This window comes from Rhipicephalus sanguineus, chromosome 10 (genome assembly GCF_013339695.2).
Source record: "Rhipicephalus sanguineus isolate Rsan-2018 chromosome 10, BIME_Rsan_1.4, whole genome shotgun sequence".
Lineage (NCBI taxonomy): Eukaryota > Metazoa > Arthropoda > Arachnida > Ixodida > Ixodidae > Rhipicephalus > Rhipicephalus sanguineus.
Window position 1 is genome coordinate 45779759 of NC_051185.1, and position 19187 is coordinate 45798945.

The window sequence follows — 19187 nt, forward strand, 5'->3', positions numbered from 1 at the left end:
AGATAGATAGATAGATAGATAGATAGATAGATAGATAGATAGATAGATAGATAGATAGATAGATTCGAAATAAACACAGAAAAGGCTTCTAGCCGCTAAGGGACGCCAGCGGCGTTACGTCTACCGTACCACTCTCTCGGTTAACCGGCGCGTTATTCTCCGTTATTGCGGAACTCGGTAGAAAAATAGTTCCACCCACGCGCGCGTGTAGGCGTTTGAAGAGACAGTCGATGAAGTCGTTGCCGTCCTCCTCTCAAAGCGCCACTCGCTGCGTCACCTCGTTTCCGCGATTTGAAGTGCGTGGCGTAACGAGCGACGTCGGCGCTCGTTTCGCAACCACCTAATATTTTTTTTTTAAACGCTTCGATGGCAAGGCCGGCTCGTGACGAAAACAAAAGCGAGAATACTGTCAAGCTAGTAGGCGCGAAGTGGGACGAGGAATTCACGGGATAATGGGTAAATGTACAGCACGAAGAGCCAGGATGGTGTTTACGCGCGTTGAACAGAGGTAAACAGCTCGGCTTGTTGCCGTGATAGAGTACGGAGGTCTTGGCTTGTTGTGTTAGAGAGTATGGAGGTCTTGGCTTGTCGTGATAGAGAGTATGGAGGTCTTGGCTTGTTGTCGTGATAGAGAGTATGGAGGTTTTTTAGTTCGAAGCGTTCCTCGGGAACAAAAAATGACGTTTCAGAGAGATAGTCGATATAAAAAAGAACACTTCCTATACTAATATAACAAATGTGAACCTTTAGTTACGTAAATTATGTTAAGGAAGACATAGAAACTGTCATATAGGGATGTTAAGACACTAAAAGGATGATTACTTGCTTTAAAAAAATATACAGTTTCCGTGTCAAGCCCATCACGCATTCCCACAACACCAGAAGGCAAGCGCACCAGGGGGAGGCTGAAAGTTAGGTGTGAAGATAAGGTTAAGAAGTTGCCGGAGATAACGCGGCCGCAGCTAGCACAGGATCCGGTTAATTGGCGAAACACGGGCACGGGAGAGAGAGAGAGAATAACACGTTTATTTGGTTTTCAATGAGAAAATCGAGAGGCCCTTGCCTTGCAGTGTGTATAGTCAGGCTGATGATGATGATGATGATGATGATGATGATAACACGTACCATCCTTGGTTAATGTCGGCTACATATGGTTACATGTTGGCTATTGTCTTCACGTCCAGTCGAGTGGAGCAGGATACGTCTGGGCCCGTTTCGTGGAGACATATCAAGTGTGAGGCATGTCGCGGATCCCACGTGACGTGGACAAGGGATCGAATCCCGGTTGCGAACAACATGAGATTCCTGGCATCCACGTTTAGGCCACGGAATCGAGAAGGGTGATGGCATCGTAAAGAACCGTCACAGCGAACACGCAGCAGAGCAAAGTCGTATCGTAAGCAATACGTCTTATTAGAAAACGGAGGACTGTGGACGTGCACGAAATATCACGCGATGTTTGCATATGAGCATCACACGATGAGATTCTTAGATGAGATTAAGAAGTTTGCAGGTATAACGTGGCAGCAGAAAGCACAGGACCGGGTTGATTGGCGGAACATGGGAGAGGTCTTTGCCCTGCAGTGGGCGTAGACAGGCTGATGATGATGATGATGATCACACGATGCCGGCACACGGTGCCAACCGTGCCAACCATACCAAGCCATCTATAGCTTACTGTGCTGAATTCGTGCTGACGCTGCCGTCTCGCTATGTCTCGTCAGGTCTTGCCAAATCTCGCAATTTGTTGACTCCATGAGACGTATAAGGCTTTCGTCTTAACAAAGTTAAACCTGTGCAAACCAATAGTACCGTCCTTTCCCGAATCCCAAACAAGCAGAACCAAGCTATCGCTCGACATAATTAGTTTAGCCGTGGTGATTTTTACACCGCGGCTGTTCAGCTCTTTGTTATGCCGTGTGGCGACACCAGAACTCTATCATCATACTGAACCGGCACGCGCTCTCTTCGACCTCTTCTTCATCTTCTGCTGACATCTGCGGCATTGCTGTGCGCGCGAAGCAGGCGTCGACGAACACCTGCAGCGGCGTCATCTATAACGTCGACCCCGCGCTAGACGAGGATTCGATCCGCGCCAACATCACGTCACGGTTGCCTGTCCTTCAGTGCTCTCGCACTGGTCGCCACGTTATTGTGCGCTTCGCCGGCAACAAGGCTCCCCCTGATGTGGAACTTTCCAAACAGCGCCGGCCCGTGCGTGCTCGCCGTCCACGACCAACCCAGTGTGAGCTCTGCGTCACGGACGTAACGTGCACGTCTGAGCGGCGATGTGTGCGTTGTGGCGGACCGCACTCCCTCGGTGAGTGCACCGCGAAGAAGGCGAGGTGCTTCTATTGTGGCGCAGCTCACCCTGCTACCGAGCCCCGCTGCCCTCGTTGGCAGGAGGAGCGGCGCTTGTTGGAAGTGCGCGCCGAATCGTCGCTCCCAATCTCGCGCCGTGAGGCGCTCGCTATCGCGCGTAGACAGAATACAGGAGACCCAGCAACACCCGGCTCTACCACCATGTCCCGTGCCCACCCCCTGATTTGCGAGAACTTTTCGTACGCGGCGACCGCTGGTCTTCCGTCTGCAAAGAACTCACAAACCGCCACAGACAAGAGAAACTCTGTGATCGCTGTGCTCTCGGCAGCGCTGACAGCCGCTATGGATTTTCTCCCTCTCGGCTGCCCCGTTCGCCCGCTCTGTGCTGCAGCGCTGGCCACCCACCTTGCGTTGACAAATGATGGCGAGTGATCGACACGCGTCTAGGCCACGCATACTGCAGTGGAACTGCCGTTCACTGTGTCGCCGACAAGCAGAGCTCGCAGCGATCCTTCCCCTGCGCGACTACGACGTCCTTGCTTTGCAGGAGACGTATGTTCGCGTGGAGGATGTTTCGCTGCCCGGCTACATCGGCTACAGCAGTTCCACGCAGTGTGCGCTGGCTGAGTGCAATAATGCGCCATGCTGTGACACCGCCCACCCGCCCGGGAAGCCGCGCGCCGGTTTGTACATTCGTGACACACTCGCTCATGCGCTTGTCCCCACAGAACATTTATGTTGTGCGACGAGTGAGTGCGTTGCTGCCACAGTCCGTGTGGACGGCGTGGACACTTCTGTCGCGAGTGTTTATGTGCGCCCAGTCGTCGCGGCTAGCTGCGCGTTTGTGCCGCGCCTTGTCGCCGTGCTCGCGCGTGACCACGTACTGTGTGGAGACTTCAACGCGCACCACGTCAGCTGGGGTTGCCGTACCACGGATGCGCGTGGTAGGGACCTATGCGACGCGATCAGTTCGGTGGGACTCCTCGTACTAAACTCCGGGGAACCCACCTTCATCCGTCGCAGTGCGGCCTCGACCGTGATTGACCTGGCGCTGGTGTCAGAACGCTGCTCCTACGAGTGGAAACGCCACGCTGACACTGCTGGTTCTGATCACTACCCGGTCACACTCCTCCCGTGCCACCCCAGCCGTGGTGCTGTTCGTGAATACAGTGTTGTAGGGTGGCCACTTTTCCGTGACCTGTGCGCGAGCGTGCAGAGCAGTGATGATTTCTTTTCGCGCATCGCGGACTGTGCTGAGCGTGCGACAACGCGCTGTGTTGTTCCCGCCGGCACGCCCTGCCCTGACATCAAGCTGCTCAACCTCCGCGCAGTGCGACAACGAGCACAGCGGCGGGCGCTGCGCTGCTCGGTCCCCGGCGCATGGACAGAGTACAACCGACTCGACGCTGTGTGCCGGCGGCACGCCCAGCGGCTACGCGACCGCAGCTGGACGGGCGTCTGTTCCTCTCTGAGCGATCCACGAGGACGTCGCCGCGGCTGGCACATCATGCGCGTCCTGATAAACCCGAAAGTGTCGCGCTACCCAGTGCTCGCCATAGCCGTTGCGCAGGGCATCACTGAAAGGGAGCTTGCTGAACTGCTTGCCGCCTCTTTCGCACCTCCTTCCCCTCCTAGAGCGGGGAGCGCTGGCGGTGTCACGACAAACGCCGCACCCCCGCTCCCTCCCGTGGATCCCATCACCTCAGCTGACATTCGCTCTCTCTGCAAGGAAGACTTCTCCCTCTACGAACTGGAACGGGTTCTCCTCAGAAAGCGCAAGCGCAGCGCCCCTGGAGCGGACAAAATCACTCATCAGCTGTTGAGAAACCTGGATGCCTCCCAGCGCCCACTCTTGTTGGAAGCATTCAACAGAGTTTTCTCCAGCGCTGTCCTCCCGGAAGAATGGCGTTCCGCGACTGTGATCCCTGTCCTCAAACAAGGCAAACCGCCGAGTTCGGTGACGTCATACAGGCCCATCTCTCTCACTTCTGTGGCGGGCAAAACTATGGAGGAGATGGCTCTTTACCGGCTACAGTGGATCGCGGAGGTGCGCAACGCTTTCCCACCAGAGCAGTGTGGATTCCGGCCACATCGCAGTCGGCGTTCGACTCGCTCCCCCACTCGTCTATCCTCAGTGCTGTGCGCGCGCTAGGTGTTGAGGGCAAACTCTTGAACTACGTTCAGGCCTTCCTCACTGACCGAACGTTTACTGTGCGCGTGGGCGGGGCGACAAGTGCGCCGCGATCTGTCAGCTGTGGCGTCCCACAGGGCAGCGTCCTCAGCCCGTTTCTGCTTAATCTGGTACTCGCGCCGCTCGTCAAGTGCCTACCAGAAACGGCTGTGTTCCCTGTTCGCGCAGTGGTGTACGCTGATGACGTCGCATTGTATGTGCGTGGTCCGACCCGAAAGTGCTCGGTGGTGCGCGCTTGCATGCAGGAGGCCCTCCAATGTGTGGCCGCCTTCGTGAGAAACATCGGACTCGCGATCTCGGCGCCGAAAACTGAGGCCCTCGTCGTCCACCCTCGTGCTGAAGCCCGACGACGTCTTCCGTGCCTTCAGCTGGATGGTGCACCAAAGTTTGGAGTAGCAACGTCCGCTACCTCGGCCTGACGATAGACAATCGCCTCCGATGGTTCCCGGCGGTGCGACGTGTACGACAGACGACGCGTCGCGTGGAATCGGCCGTGCGCCAACTACTCGCAGGCGGCAACGGCTGCGCTGCTGCCTTCGCCTGCACCATCTACGAGGCGATGGCTCTGTCTGCCATCCACTACGCACTGCCGATCTGCAAACTCCAGGCGCCACAGTGGCGACTGATCGACCAGGACCACCGCCGAGTCATCCGCATGTGTCACGGAATGCCTCGTGGCTCTCGTGTGGCCGAGACCCTCGCGGAGGCTCGTGCGTGGCCTGCGTCGCTCACGGCGGACTTCCGCGCATTGTGCCATTTGCAGCGTCTCCACCGAGCGCCTGATGCAGGTCCCCTCCTCTCGCGGTTACGTGCTGTGCCAAACTCACGTGTCGGCCAACTTATCGACGTGTACGACGGTGTTGTGGCTGACGACCCCGCACGCCTTTCGCGCTGGCCACCCCCTCACCGTCGAGTGCCCCTTCGAGTGAACTTGCACCTGCCGGGCATTCGATCCAAACGCCACACCCCCATCAGTGCCATTGCTCAGGAGGCCGCGGCGCGGATGTATGAGGACCTGGCCGGGAGGACGCAGGTGTTCACCGATGGGTCCGTCCTGCAGGATCGCTCAGCCGCGGCCGCCTGCATAGCCCCTCAGCTCAGTTCGGAACGACAGTGCCGCTTGCGATACTGTGCATCCTCAACAACAGCTGAGCTAGTCGGGCTCCAGCTGGCTGCAGACCTCCTGCGCAATTCGCCGGCCGTCACGAGCGCAGCAATCTTCTGCGACTCGAAATCTGCCCTCCGCCAGCTCGCGAGGGAGGAACGAGGCCCCGTTCTTGCTCAGCGTGCCGCTCTCAGCCTGCTGGCCCTCCAGGAACGAGGCTGTGATGTGGTCCTTCAGTGGCTCCCTTCACACGTCGGCATCGCGGGCAACGAGGCTGCAGACGAACTCGCAAAACGAGCACACTCCGCCGAGACTTCGCTGACGGATTACGCCAGCTCGTTCGACTCGGCACGCAACAACCTTCGCCGGGAGCTGGTGCGCGAGCATCCTGACGCACGGGTCGCCTCCGGACACCCCCCTCCTCCCATCCCAGCCACTGGTTTCACTCGCCGCGAGCGCGCGCTTCTTCTTGCCCTGAGGACCGGTTCTGTGTGGCCCGCGGAACGCAGGCATCGTCTTCGCGGCGCCGCTGCACCGAACTGCACCGATTGCGGCGCGATCGAAACCCTGTGTCACCTATTGTTTGACTGTCCTTCTCTCAACACTGCGCGGAAGCGGCTCGCCATGAAGTACCGCCTCGTCGGACTGCCGTGTGCGACCCTACAGGACTTGCTCCATCCCACCGGCCACGTGCACCGTCGCCGATCAGCCCTTGCGGCCCTACTCGCTTTTCTCGAGGATGCCGGCCTAGTCGAACGAATTTTCTAGCCGCTCACCACGGTGACTCGGACGCCCGTTCTCCTGCCCCCCCCCCCCTCACTGTTTTTTTCCGCTCATACCTTTCTTTTTTTTTTCCTTTACCATACTCTTTTCACTCTCACTGTTCCTTTAATCCCCAATCCCCCGTGAATGTATCGGTTGAGGTGTCCTCACTTGAGAGACAGTTATCGTGAACTCCACACCCAATTTCCATTTTCATTTCCTTCTTCCTTTTAAGAATCACCTCCCCCCCCTCCCAAAACACGGGCGCCGATTTGTCCGGCGTAGGATGCAATAACTCTGATGGGCGATAGAACGAGTACAAAGAGACAGAGAAAGAAAGAGATAGAAAGAGAGAGGGTGAGAGAAATAGAGAGAAAGGAAAGGAAGAAAACAAGAAAAAGAAAGAAAGAGAGAAAAGAAGATGGAAGGCGAGATAAAGAGAGAAAGAGAGAGAAAGAAAGAGGGAAACAGAGAGAAAGAAAGAAAGAGAAAGAAATAGAGAAAGAGAGAAAGTGATAGAAAGAAAGAGACTCAAAATAAAGGGGACCATGAGGCGATGCGAAGCAGCGTTTCGGCATGTAGAGCCCGCGTTTCAGAGGGGGAGAGGGGGAGAGGAGAGAGCGTAAGTGGAGAGGAGGATGGGAAAGGGGAGGGGAGAGGGGGAGGAGAGGTGGGAAGTGGAGAGGGGGTGTGGAGAGGAAGAGGAGGTGTGTGGAGATGGCTTGCGCATGCGCAGCAAGGGTGGTCACGCCGCACACCACCACCATTACCACCACCACCACCACCGGATTGAACTCCGCCATAAGATGCTTCACATCTAAAAGTTGGGCAGAGCTCACGCCTTGTGGGAATGGGTTTCATGCGAAGCAGTCAGCGAGTAGTTCTATGCTGCATTTTTTTTTGGCTTTGAGGCAAGCGTAACGAGGTGGATCGAAGGGTTTTTGTAAGCGTAGTAGTTGTGTGCAACAACGTGGGCTCACCAGGCACGTCGACAACGGTGGCGTTTAAGGGGTAACTTATAGTCTGACGTAACGTCAGCACTCTCGTTAGAGCACGTAAGTACGTCAGTATCATCGAAACGAAGTCTACATTACGGTGCGATGATGGGAATATTATACGTAACTTTCGTTAGCGTATTCCTCCGGGGTCGAGCAATGCTTGAATATAGCTTGCTGAATAATAGGAATACAAATGTAATGTCTGTTAGACTGCTATAAAAGTGGAGCCAACACTGGAACCACCAACGTTAACCTGACTTGACGCCTGTATCGTAGGGGTAGATATGTAGTGTTTATTGCTTTCTTATAAAATTAGATAGCCAGTACCACAACCACAGTTGAAGTTTCACCGGAATTACGCCTGCATAGAGTGCTTTTCCAAAGCAGTTTCTAGACCTGGCGTGGCTCTTTGGTAGAATACCTGACTGCCACGCAGGATGCTTGTGTTCGATTCCTGCTGGCTTTGCATTCGTCGGGTCAACGCTGCGATGTCGCTTTTTCTTAACGCTCCCGCATTTAAATGACCAATGTCTGCTCTTGGCGTTCCTGGATAGGTATAAACTGTCAATCACCTGTGGTGGCGCATACCCGTACACCGCGGCCCGAGGTAAACGGGTATGTGTCGCACGTGTCTGGAGGAAAGGGTTTGTCGACGTAAGCAACAGGATTTTCACGTTATTCATGTCATTACCAGACATTTGTCATATCCTCTTACTCTGCCATGCCAATTTTGATCTACACCACGTTAAGGAGGCGATCGCGAGAGCACCCAGAAGTAGGCGGTCAGATAGATTGATACGTAGATAGAAAAAGCTCAAAGTGCCTAGGGCTCGCTAAGGAATGCTTCGCATTTAATAGAGATAGAAAAATGAAAGCAAGCATAGCCATGAATAGTATAGTGTATAGTATAGTAATTTCCATAGCCATGTATAGCCATGTATAATATAGTGTATAGTATAGCCATGCATAGCGATGCATAGCCATGTATATTATAGTGTATAGAACAGTAATTTCGACCACCCCAGGTGGTCGAAATTTCCGGAGCCCTCCCCTACGGCGTGCCTCATAACCATATCGTGGTTTTGGGACGTTAAACCCCAACAATTGAAATGTATAGTATAGTACAGCAAGAGGTGGGAAAGGGAAGTCAGGGTGAGGAGGAGGGCAACGCCACCAGCTCCGTTGCTTCCGCAGTCTTCGCACCACTGGTGCGCAGCTGCCCAACCTCCTTGAGCTGCCGCAATTTCTTTTCGCCACGTCTAAGACTTTAAACCTTTGTTCAGAAGCTACTGACGATGAGTGCAAATGTAAAGAAATAGCCGAACATTTCTAAAAAGCTGGTCGCTTTATTAAAGGATTAGTGTCCCTGACGGCGCACATTTCTTGCAGCAAATGTATTTAGGTATCGTCCATTGTTTTATGGCATAATTACGCATAAACAAAGGCGTTACGCAGTGAATCTGTGGTGGAAGTAAAGGTCGACAACGGGTGCAAATATCAGAGGTCAGCGACTCCTAATGCCAATAGTTGATATGAGCTTCCCAATTTTTTCCTTCCGCTTATGGACACTGGCTGCTGTTCCACAGTAGGGTGCGTATAAGACCGTAAATCGTTAACGATATGATCGAAATGTTTGACGCACCTTTGGAGTTGTATTCGGCCGTGAGCCGGTTACAACCACGGTGTCAGAAATGTATTCTTTAGGTGGGGAGTGGGGACGACACTTCCCAGCTTGTATGCGAGGCGCGTTTGACCAGCTAAAATAAGAACGGCGCGCGTTTGATAACGGGCGCAAATAATTGCAGTTGCATTGGGTGGAATATTTATGCAAATTTCGTCTGGGTGGGACAAAGGTAGCTGTGGATGGAGCTTGCGTTTATTAAGGCGAAAGCCTTGGGTGCCTAATCAAACACGAAAATTCACCGTCGGCAGCGTCAGTACGAGCGATGCAAAAAATCATCATCACGTGATGACGTCACCATATGTCGTCATCAGACGTCACAAATTGCCAAAATTTGTCACGTCATCATGGCGTCACTATGACGCCATCATGATGTCACATAACGTGACATAACATGATGTCGCCATCACATGGCATCGCCGCTTGGTCAAAGGTGGGCCGATCATGGAGGCAGTGCAAGACCAGGTGAGGTGCAGAAAGCTTCCAATGCCTCCGATCCTGGAGGCAGTGCGAAACCACGTTGGTTGCAGAAAGCTTTCGGAAGAGGGCTGAGGAGGATCAATACATGGACCGAGAAGAAAAAGAGGGTGATGGCTTTCGCCTTCAAGTCGTCTTAGGCGAATGTATCAGGGACCCTGTGAGTTTTTAACAGCATAGCTATTTAAGCTCAGCAAAGCCCCGTGTGGCGTTAACAGAAAACTATCATCATCATGAACTGCCTCTACCTTATATGGTATCTCGCGTCGCTTAGCAACGCGTTGGAAGAAGGAAAGTAGGAGGAGAGACGTGTAGAGGAGGAGGAGAAGAAATAAACAAAACGTAATAAAATTTCTCGGCGAGGCGGAATTCGAACCCGCGTACCCACGGTCCGAAGGTGAGCTTCGTAACCATTCGGCTATCCAGGCACGCTGGCAGAACAAGAATTTATGGGAATCATATGATTGCGTTGCTATGGGCGAGAGAACCAGAAAAGGATAGAGACGCAGACAGTGCCATCCTGCTAGAACTGCAGCGCATTTGGCCGGAAAGCTGTCATACGCGGCCGACAACCAGCCCGTTGAGTCGCGTCGCCAGGGGGGTTCAAAGCCTCCCTTAAATTATTTCGAATTTTGCTTTTATATATACAAGCACACACAAACGCACGCACGAACATACATAAGGTATGAATGACCCCCTCACCACCCTCACCCCCCCCCGAAAAAAAATTTCTGGATACGCTGCTGATTCGAATGGATATTTCTGGATATGCTACTGAATAAAGCGGAAACGCGCGACGCGTCTCTCTTTAGCCGACGCATGTTTGAGCGACGCAACCCCCCTCCCGCCCCGTGCACACGCGAAGGATACGCAGACACGTGCGCATCAAGTAGCATTCGCGTTGTCCTACGCACATGCGCACTTCGCGAAATGGGACGCTCTTACGCACGCAACTTACGCAGTACTGAAACTTACTGAATTCGGGACGGCTCAACGCTCTCCCATATCGTACATAGCACCCTGAATCGTAAATTTTTTTTTCTGAACACATTTACGCATTTAGAGGCCGTTTAGGACTCTCCCATAGTATACAGTATACATATTACTCCGAATCGTCGACAATCAAGGTTTCAAGCGAACGTTTTTATAACTCGCAGATTTCGGTGGCGGCGTCGTACACGAAAAAGACAGCGCCGGCGAGCGTACACATATGCGGCCCCCGAAGATGCGCGACCTACCATATGGGCCTACATCATACTTTCGACTTCCTCCTCCATCCGCCTTGGTATAACTTAGCAAGTAAGCAATCGTGCTGATAAGTTCCAGGACACGGGTTTGATTTCCGGCCCCGGCGGCCGCGTTCCGACGGGTGAGAAACGCAAAGAACTCCGGTGTGCTTAGATTTAAGTGCACGTTAAAGAATCTGCGGTGGTACAAATTAATCCGGATTCCTCCGTTACAGCGTGTCTCTTAATCATATCGCGATTTTTGCACGTAACACTACAAGAGTTATTATTACCCGACTTCATCCTTATAGCAATTATAGTCACTAGAACCACGATAAAGAATACGGCGATAATATAGTTTCTGGCGACCTGTGCTGTCAGCGAAGAGTCACCTGGTTGTCTTGCTGTAGGATTAGCCTGATGGCGCGTGACACGTCATCCGCAGCGCCATCGGCAGAGCTGTCGCAGCGTTAGCGTTTTCATTACCAATTTTATAGTTGCACAGCTATGTACATTCTCTAGGTTCTCTCTCTCGTTTACCCCCTAATTACCCTGCTCACCTGTAGGGTAGTAAACTGGACAACCGAGTTAACCTCTCTGCTTTCCTGTATTTCTATCTATCTATCTATCTATCTATCTATCTATCTATCTATCTATCTATCTATCTATCTATCTATCTATCTATCTATCTATCTATCTATCTATCTATCTATCTATCTATCTATCTATCTATCTATCTATCTATCTATCTATCTATCTATCTATCTATCTATCTATCTATCTATCTATCTATCTATCTATCTATCTATCTATCTATCTATCTATCTATCTATCTATCTATCTATCTATCTATCTATCTATCTATCTATCTATCTATCTATCTATCTATCTATCTATCTATCTATCAGTCCGTTATCCGATACTTTCTCACCCATTACAGCTACAATGTTAACGCCATAGCGTTAAAGTGCTGGTTTCGCTGAAATTTCGGTGTCGGCGGCGTTGGTTGTGAGCTAAAAATGAGCTTGTCCGTGAGTGAGAATTCGAGATAGATGCAAGTAAATAAAAGAATAAAGATCTTCGGTTTCTAGTGGGGATCGATCCCAGGATTTCTGTGTGAATAGCGGGTGTTTTACCACAGAGCGACGCCAGTGCTTTCAACTGTTTCGAAAAAAAAAAAAACAGTTAATGAATGGCATTTAGTGCGAGGAGCCTCCTTAACGCATGTAATACTGCATGGCGGAAGCGTGGAATCGAACCACGCGTAAAAAACACGTGAACTGCCCAACCAGAGGTTGATTTAAAGGTCCACCGTTTAAAAAAAGAGCGCGCGGGCATAATTCGTCACCGTTATCAGCAACAGCATCAACCGAGTGTGCAGCTGCGCGGGTGCGCGCGTGTTCTTTTACGGACGCGTATTGGGTACTTCACTAATTCGCGAAAGGAAGAACTATGGCGTAGTAGGCACTTCGCGACTGTACTCGCAGTAGGTATTCCACGACAGTTTGAAACAGCCAATGTTACGCGCCTAGACGTTCCTTTCATCGCGGCACGGTGTCCACAGAGGTGCGAAGCCAGTCTAACGATTGAGAAGGCGATGCGAACAGGGCCCGTTTACGCTATCGCGTTCTACTCTTGAAGGCGAAGCTCAAGTGTCCTCCGAATTTTTTACTGGCATATATTAGCAGCACTGAGCGCTGTTGGCGGACGCTCGCCGCTGTTGGCTATTTCTAATGTTAACTAGTGTTGACTGATTTCAGCCGTAGGCTGCTATAACGACAATACTGTCTTTACTTTGTCTAAACGCAGTGATTGAGTTTGCGTAGCTGTTTTAATTACCATTTGCGTAACTCATGTCCATCAGGGTTCTTGTAATATAAAGCTCGTATAATCGCGCCACCTTCATCTGAAATTTTCTGTATTCGAGCTGCTTTTCAATCATAACTCACAACTCCCTATACGGCGCTTGAGGGTATTCATAAATAAATAAATAAATAAATAAATAAATAAATAAATAAATAAATAAATAAATAAATAAATAAATAAATAAATAAATAAATAAATAAATACTAAGTCACTCACTTGTCAGCTAATTTTTTTCTCTTAATATTTCATCAGTAACAATCAATATTGGTGCTTATCCGCCATGCTCAGAAAGCGCATGCTTTTCGGTTCACCTTCCTTACTCAATTACGTAATAACGTTATACAACATAATGCGGTATTATGTAACACTCGCAGCAATATTACGCGTTCTCTTTATTCTTTAGCCACGGGCTCTTCATGGTGAGTCCGCCAAATAGAGGATGCCGATGCGGCAAGCTCATGCGTGGCAACTGATACCGTTGTTATAAAGGTTTTGCCTTATGAGAGCTCTCCCTAATTGACTGGTGTCCCCGCGCTGATGAACCGCGGAAGCCAATGATACGGCTATGACGCGCGCACACCGTTGAGCCCTCTGCAAGCGTTAACACATCTTCAAGTCCACCAGCTGACGTTAGGTTTAATATTATATAAAGTTTTACTTTATACAAGGATAGGCTGATGATGACGTTACAACTCGTCATGACAGGCGGACGAAATACATCCGGAAACCCAGACTTTTAACTTCTACCTCGAATGACTTACAATAACTAGCCTCTGCAGCGCCCAGACTTTAACTTCTACAACGAACGACTTACAATAACTAGCCTCTGCAGCGCTCGCAGGGAAAAGTTCAGACTTCTGCAAAGGGCTGGTGTAAATGCTGGTAGGTTTGCTACAAAACACATAAGATACAAAAGAAATATAAGTATAAGGTTTTTATGTGCGAAACCAAGACACACAATCAATTGAGAGAAGAAGCCAGTTTGTAAGAGCGGAGCTGTTTAAAGCCGAGGTGATACCCTGGGGATCCGTCGTCCACACTATCTAGCCCAGCTGCGCGAGCGAAGCCTAACGACCGGGAGAGCATGGGTAAAGCTAAGCGGGTGAGAGGGAAGCCTAGTGTAGCGAGTTGGACTTGGTAGAGAAAGGGTAGTAAAGTTGCGAGGGTGAATCGCTGTAGAGAAGAGGAGAGCAAAGGCGAGAGAGAGAGAGAGAGAGAGAGTGAGTGAAAAAGAGAGAGGTTAAGTGAAAGGCAGGGAGGTTAACCTAAGAAAGTTTTTCGGTCTGCTACCCTGCACTGGGGAAGGGATAAGGGGGGATAGAAAGGTATGGAAGGAAAAAAAGAAAAAGGTTTAAAAAAATAAAGAAAAAACGCACACACACACACTCAACCACGGGAGTGTCATAGTACTTTAGCGAGGCCGGTTGAGCGGAGAAACTTCAGCAGCGCCTTCGTCGCTTTCTGGTTGGAAGCTCGAACGTTCCGGCAGTCCAAAATTGATTGTTCAGAAAGCGGCTGGTCATCGAGGCGTGCTAGCGTTACTGAGAGCTGTTGTATCTGGGAGCTGTAGTGAGGACAATGACACAGGACGTGCGCAATGGTTTCCTCGCTGCCACAGTGAGCACAGAGAAGTCTGACTGTCTGACATTCCGATCCGGCAAACAAAGCTGTTCGGTAAGTAGCAGAGCAGGTGGTACGGAGAGGAGGATACAGCAGGAGTACGATTTGGTGTGACGATCAGACTTGTACACGTTACAGAAAATAAGTAATCGATATACAATTACAATTACTTCATTTAAAATGTAATTGATTACAGTGGTCGATTACAGCCCCGGAAAACTAACTAAGCAGTCACAAAAATGTAATTTATTACTCTTACGTCACTTTCCTTCAAATTTTATTGCCGTAACGCAACAAGGCCAGTTTACTCAAACTACAACGAACTACTGCGGCTTGCATGGTAGAGAGAAGGCTAGAGGCTGGAGAAGGCTGGAGGCTGAGAGACTTACTGCAGGCTTCTGTTACACTCTTAATCAAGTCCTGGCTAACTCATGCCCTGTAGGCGGGACGCTTCAAAACTCGGGAAAACTCCCGGCTATAGTAGGCCTTCGAACAGGAGTTAGACGTGACAAGCGTATAGACCAGAACACAGCGAATTCCATGCGCATCGCCATGTTTGCATCGCGCGTCGCGCCATCTATCGCACACGCGACGAAACAACACGCGCGGGCTGCCACGCCAGCAGACGATACACAGAGCAAACGTGAAACTTCCGAAACTCAGCCCGTCGGAGAGCGTGTTTCGCGTCTTTTCTAGCCTGGACATTTTCGCTGATTTTATTGGAACACCAAGAACATCTTCCTCATGCAAGTCCACAATGTATACAGTACGTGCTGAGTGGGCTGCGGAAGCAACCACGTCAGATACGTACGCTGTTACATTTGTAAAAAAAACGTTCTCGCTGTAGTAGGCGTGAATCGTAATTGCAGTGCAGCTCACAAAAGAGTGAAACGATGTTTTGTTGCCCCATATTACAAGTTGTGCACAAAGTTTTGTGAAAGCTCATCATTTCAGCATGCATCGCGTAATAATTAGAGTACGCTTTACGGGTAATTTCGCAGAACGTAATTTTTGTTTCACGGGCGCTCTTACAATAATGCGTGTTGCTCACAAAAGCGTGCTATCAGAGAGTATAACCTGAAGTATCGTTCAGCGATCCCTTTTGGAAGCTACCTGCGCTATTTTATTCTTGTAACGATGGTGCTTTACAAGCGAAACTGTGCTACTCTTAGTTAAGCCGGTTAGCTACGCCTGCGACGTAAAGGACACTGGCGCGAGTACTGTTTACTTACGTGCCAATATATGTATCATGTGCAGCTGGATGCTTCGTGTCCAAATAAATTTGGGGGCATCAAACACTGAAATGAAAGCACGAAATTCTGGCCAGCTGTTGAGGAGCACCGTGCCAATCTCGAAGGCGTGGATGCCATCAAAAGCACTAAAGCTTAATACTGCGTTGAAAGTGGCAAAGCATGCTGATTGCTTATGCTTGAAAGCACTACCTTGCACTAGATTTTCGTCAAAGGAAACGCTCAAAGGTATGAAGTGCACCCCCACACAAAGCTCACGCCTGCCTTCAACCCAGCTGTGTGTCAGGCAAAATAGGTTCGCAAAATAAAATAGGTGGGCATCACACTGCAGAATACACGCTGTTAGTGTACTTACTCGCGCATTTTCACTCGGCTCCTAGTTTTTTTTTGCTTGAATCACAGTTATCCACTCGCGGCGAAGCTGAAAACACCGCACCGGCACTATTTCCGTGGCGCGTCGTAATCGTCGTAGACAACGCTAATATCCTCTTGTTGCGCAGCTTGTTTTGGCATCCGAAGACGACGCAGTAGTGCCCAGACGAGCTCTTATACGCTGAAGCGGCGTGAACGGGTACTTTTTCGCACTTTAAAGCCTCAGAACTGCAGCTTGCCCTGTTTACTTGGTGCAGCCCGCACGCGCCTTGGCAGCCCCGGTCAGCCCAGCGTCTGGGTGCGAGAGTATCCGCACGGCTCGCCAGCAGCCTGGGTGCGAGACAGGCGTGCTCTGGTGTATATAAAAAACGTGCACCCTTCACCGCCGCCTTATAGACGGCCTGCAGTATTAGTCGCGCGTCGGTGTGGGCCGCGTAAGTGAGAATCCTGGCTACAGCTTAGCGTATGCTCCCGCGTGTTATAACTTGTCGGCGCAAGCGTCGGTGTATACGCATGCGCCGACAGCGTCAGCCGCAAAGGCGAGCTATGCTGCGAGGAGGTATCCGCATGGAGCTAACTACGCACCCTCTCTTGCGTGCGTGAGAGAGAATAGGGGCTGCTACGCTCTGCGTTGCACTCCGCTTCTGCTGTTTTTGCGCAGAGAAAAGAAAGGAAGCAGGTAAAAGCGAGAGCGAAGAGTTCGAAGATATTGTGCGACGGGAAGGGGGTTGCGTTTTTGGCGCGAGTGGTTAGTTTTAGCGCATTCCACGACAGCGGCGGATGTTTAATAGGTTGGTGTGGTTTGTTGAGCGTGCCGCGTGAGCCGGTACTCGGCCGCCATGGAAAAATTCTCTTATCTCAATATTAAGGGGGTGTTGCGAGGACATAGCGACATCCCCTTGCACGTGCCATGGCTACACGCAAGCAGTTGACGCAGGATTACACGACGCTTTCGCGCCATTTCTGTCTCGCTGGTGCGCACACTGCGGACACAGCCCGGCGCATCGTACCCGCCTGGGTGAGTGTTCTTTCCTCACATATATGCTCGTGCTGTTAGCGTTCACATTGTTACATGATTGCGCTGATATATATGAATGATGGTATTGAGCTGCCAGAATATTCTATTGCCGGCTTTTGAAATAACTATACGAGTATGCGTACGAGTAACTATACGAGTATACGAGTACTTATCTTTGTTGTAATCGTGATCCGTCTCTATAGTCGCGCACGTGTTGTCGTGCTGATCGCATTTATTGTGAACTCTTGTACAGTTCAGAGGCTTTCGTCGCTCTTGACAGGTGTCACTGAGATAATCAATTCGTGTTGCTTGACAAGCTGTGTAATTTTAGCTCTCGCATGGCTTCTTATCTTTCGGCTAGTAACTGTCCTCTGCATTTATGGTCAATGATACAATGCGGCAATCAAAGGAAGCATATTTTTGCTAGCAGTTGAATGATGATAGGACGTCCTTTCATGGTAGGTCGTTATACTTCGCATTTACATTTCTTTTTTTTTTACCTTTGGGAAGCGGAAAAGTTTTCCCCCAATCAAAAAGTAATAAAACTGCACTTACGAGTACCGAAGACGTTAGTACCGTTTCATTGGATCAGGCGCTCATAAATACGACTAGCGGCATCTCTTGTTTTTAGGAGGAAAAATCTGCAATTTGACTTTCTGAATAGCGACAGTCTTTAAAACGCGTTTTGTTGGCTAATTTCTAACAAGTTTTAAAGCCAGCCTCATTCATGCTCATGAATACATTTGCGTATTTACTCTGCCCCTTCACTGATTTCTGTGGTTTCGGGTCACATTTGCCCATTGGTCTAATGCAGTGCCAAGTGATGTGTGGACAAGTACATCAGTGCATCATGCTCCAGCTGTGGTGCCTGTGCAAATTGCTGATCTCGATGAAGGTAAAGTAATGCGTCATATGTAATTTAGACGTTAGCTAGTTGATGGCATTTTTGTTCTCTCATCCATCATTTCATGCGATGCAACAGCGATATATAACCGTGGTTGTATAAAAGTATTGTTGTTTTCGTTGGCAGCTTATTATTTATGTTGGATTGATCATTGTTAATGTTATTACAGAGAAGTGAAATTCATACAGCAGTCGTAATAAGGGATATAATTGTTGTTCATCCTCGTGATAGTATACACAGAATTTGAATACGTTTGGAGGTGACAAAACCTTCTGACACAAGAGCCAGGCGCAGTTTTATCGAGCAACTGGCCAGGAGCTCACACCTTTCAGGGTCTCCAGCAGCAGCAGCAGCAACACCGGCCGTGGTGTTGTTTATAATGCCGTAACTGAGCATACGATCTTTCTTCTTGTGTTTTTTATTCATTTTCTTTTTTTTTTTGCGTTTCACTCCCATCTAAAAATCTTATTTACTTAACGAATGAATCGTGAGTCTATTGTAAAACTGCTTTCCTTGTACGTGATTCTCATCAAATTGCGACTGTGCTGTGGTTTTCACTTGCAGCCGACATTCGAAACAGAGCTTCACTTCTAAAAAAACTGTAAGTTTTATGGAGAAGCTCAACAAAGTCAGTCATCTTCGGTCAGACGTTCAATGCCCGCATGTATTTATTTCGTGGAGGTCGACGAGTATTTCTGAGGAACTGATGTTAAGCTTTCTTTCATAACTGTGGTAAGTTTATGGTTAAAATACTATAAGAAAGCTTCATTAGCAGCTTCTGAAAACACTATTGTAATTTCCAACTTCTGTGACACTATCTATTTAAACAAAATTCGACAAGGTGTACAACAGAATGAGAACAACCGCTTCCCAAGTAGAAGTTTTCTTTGTGATGGGCGAAAAGGGCAGATGATCTAAGAACATAATGTCGAATGTGTCTTCTTGCTTTTTTTTTTCGTCAGGATGACATGCCAGCAGCCCGCCCATCGCCTGACCCCGGAGTTTTGGAGGGAGTACGACAACAAGCCTTTCTACTGCGATTAAGTGCAAGAGAATTTGAAACGTTCGGTTGGCACAGTTCTAGAGAAATTTGTGCTTGACGATGTACGATACGATTATTTTGTGCTTGACAATGTACTATATTAAGGTCCTCACGTACCTAACTGGGTATGCTCAATGCTTCGTCTTGTGCAGAGTGCAATGAGAAATACCCAGTTGTTTCCCAGGTGTTTTGCCGGAGGGAAGCTGCTGAAGAAACATTGAAACGATAAAAAAAAAATGATCAAAAGCACCAGAATATCGGATGTCACGTTTATCGTTTCCTTCAGCGCTGAGAACTGCTTTTAGCGCTGTTTGTATTTTTTTACAATAAATACTTATTTTTACACGTGAGTA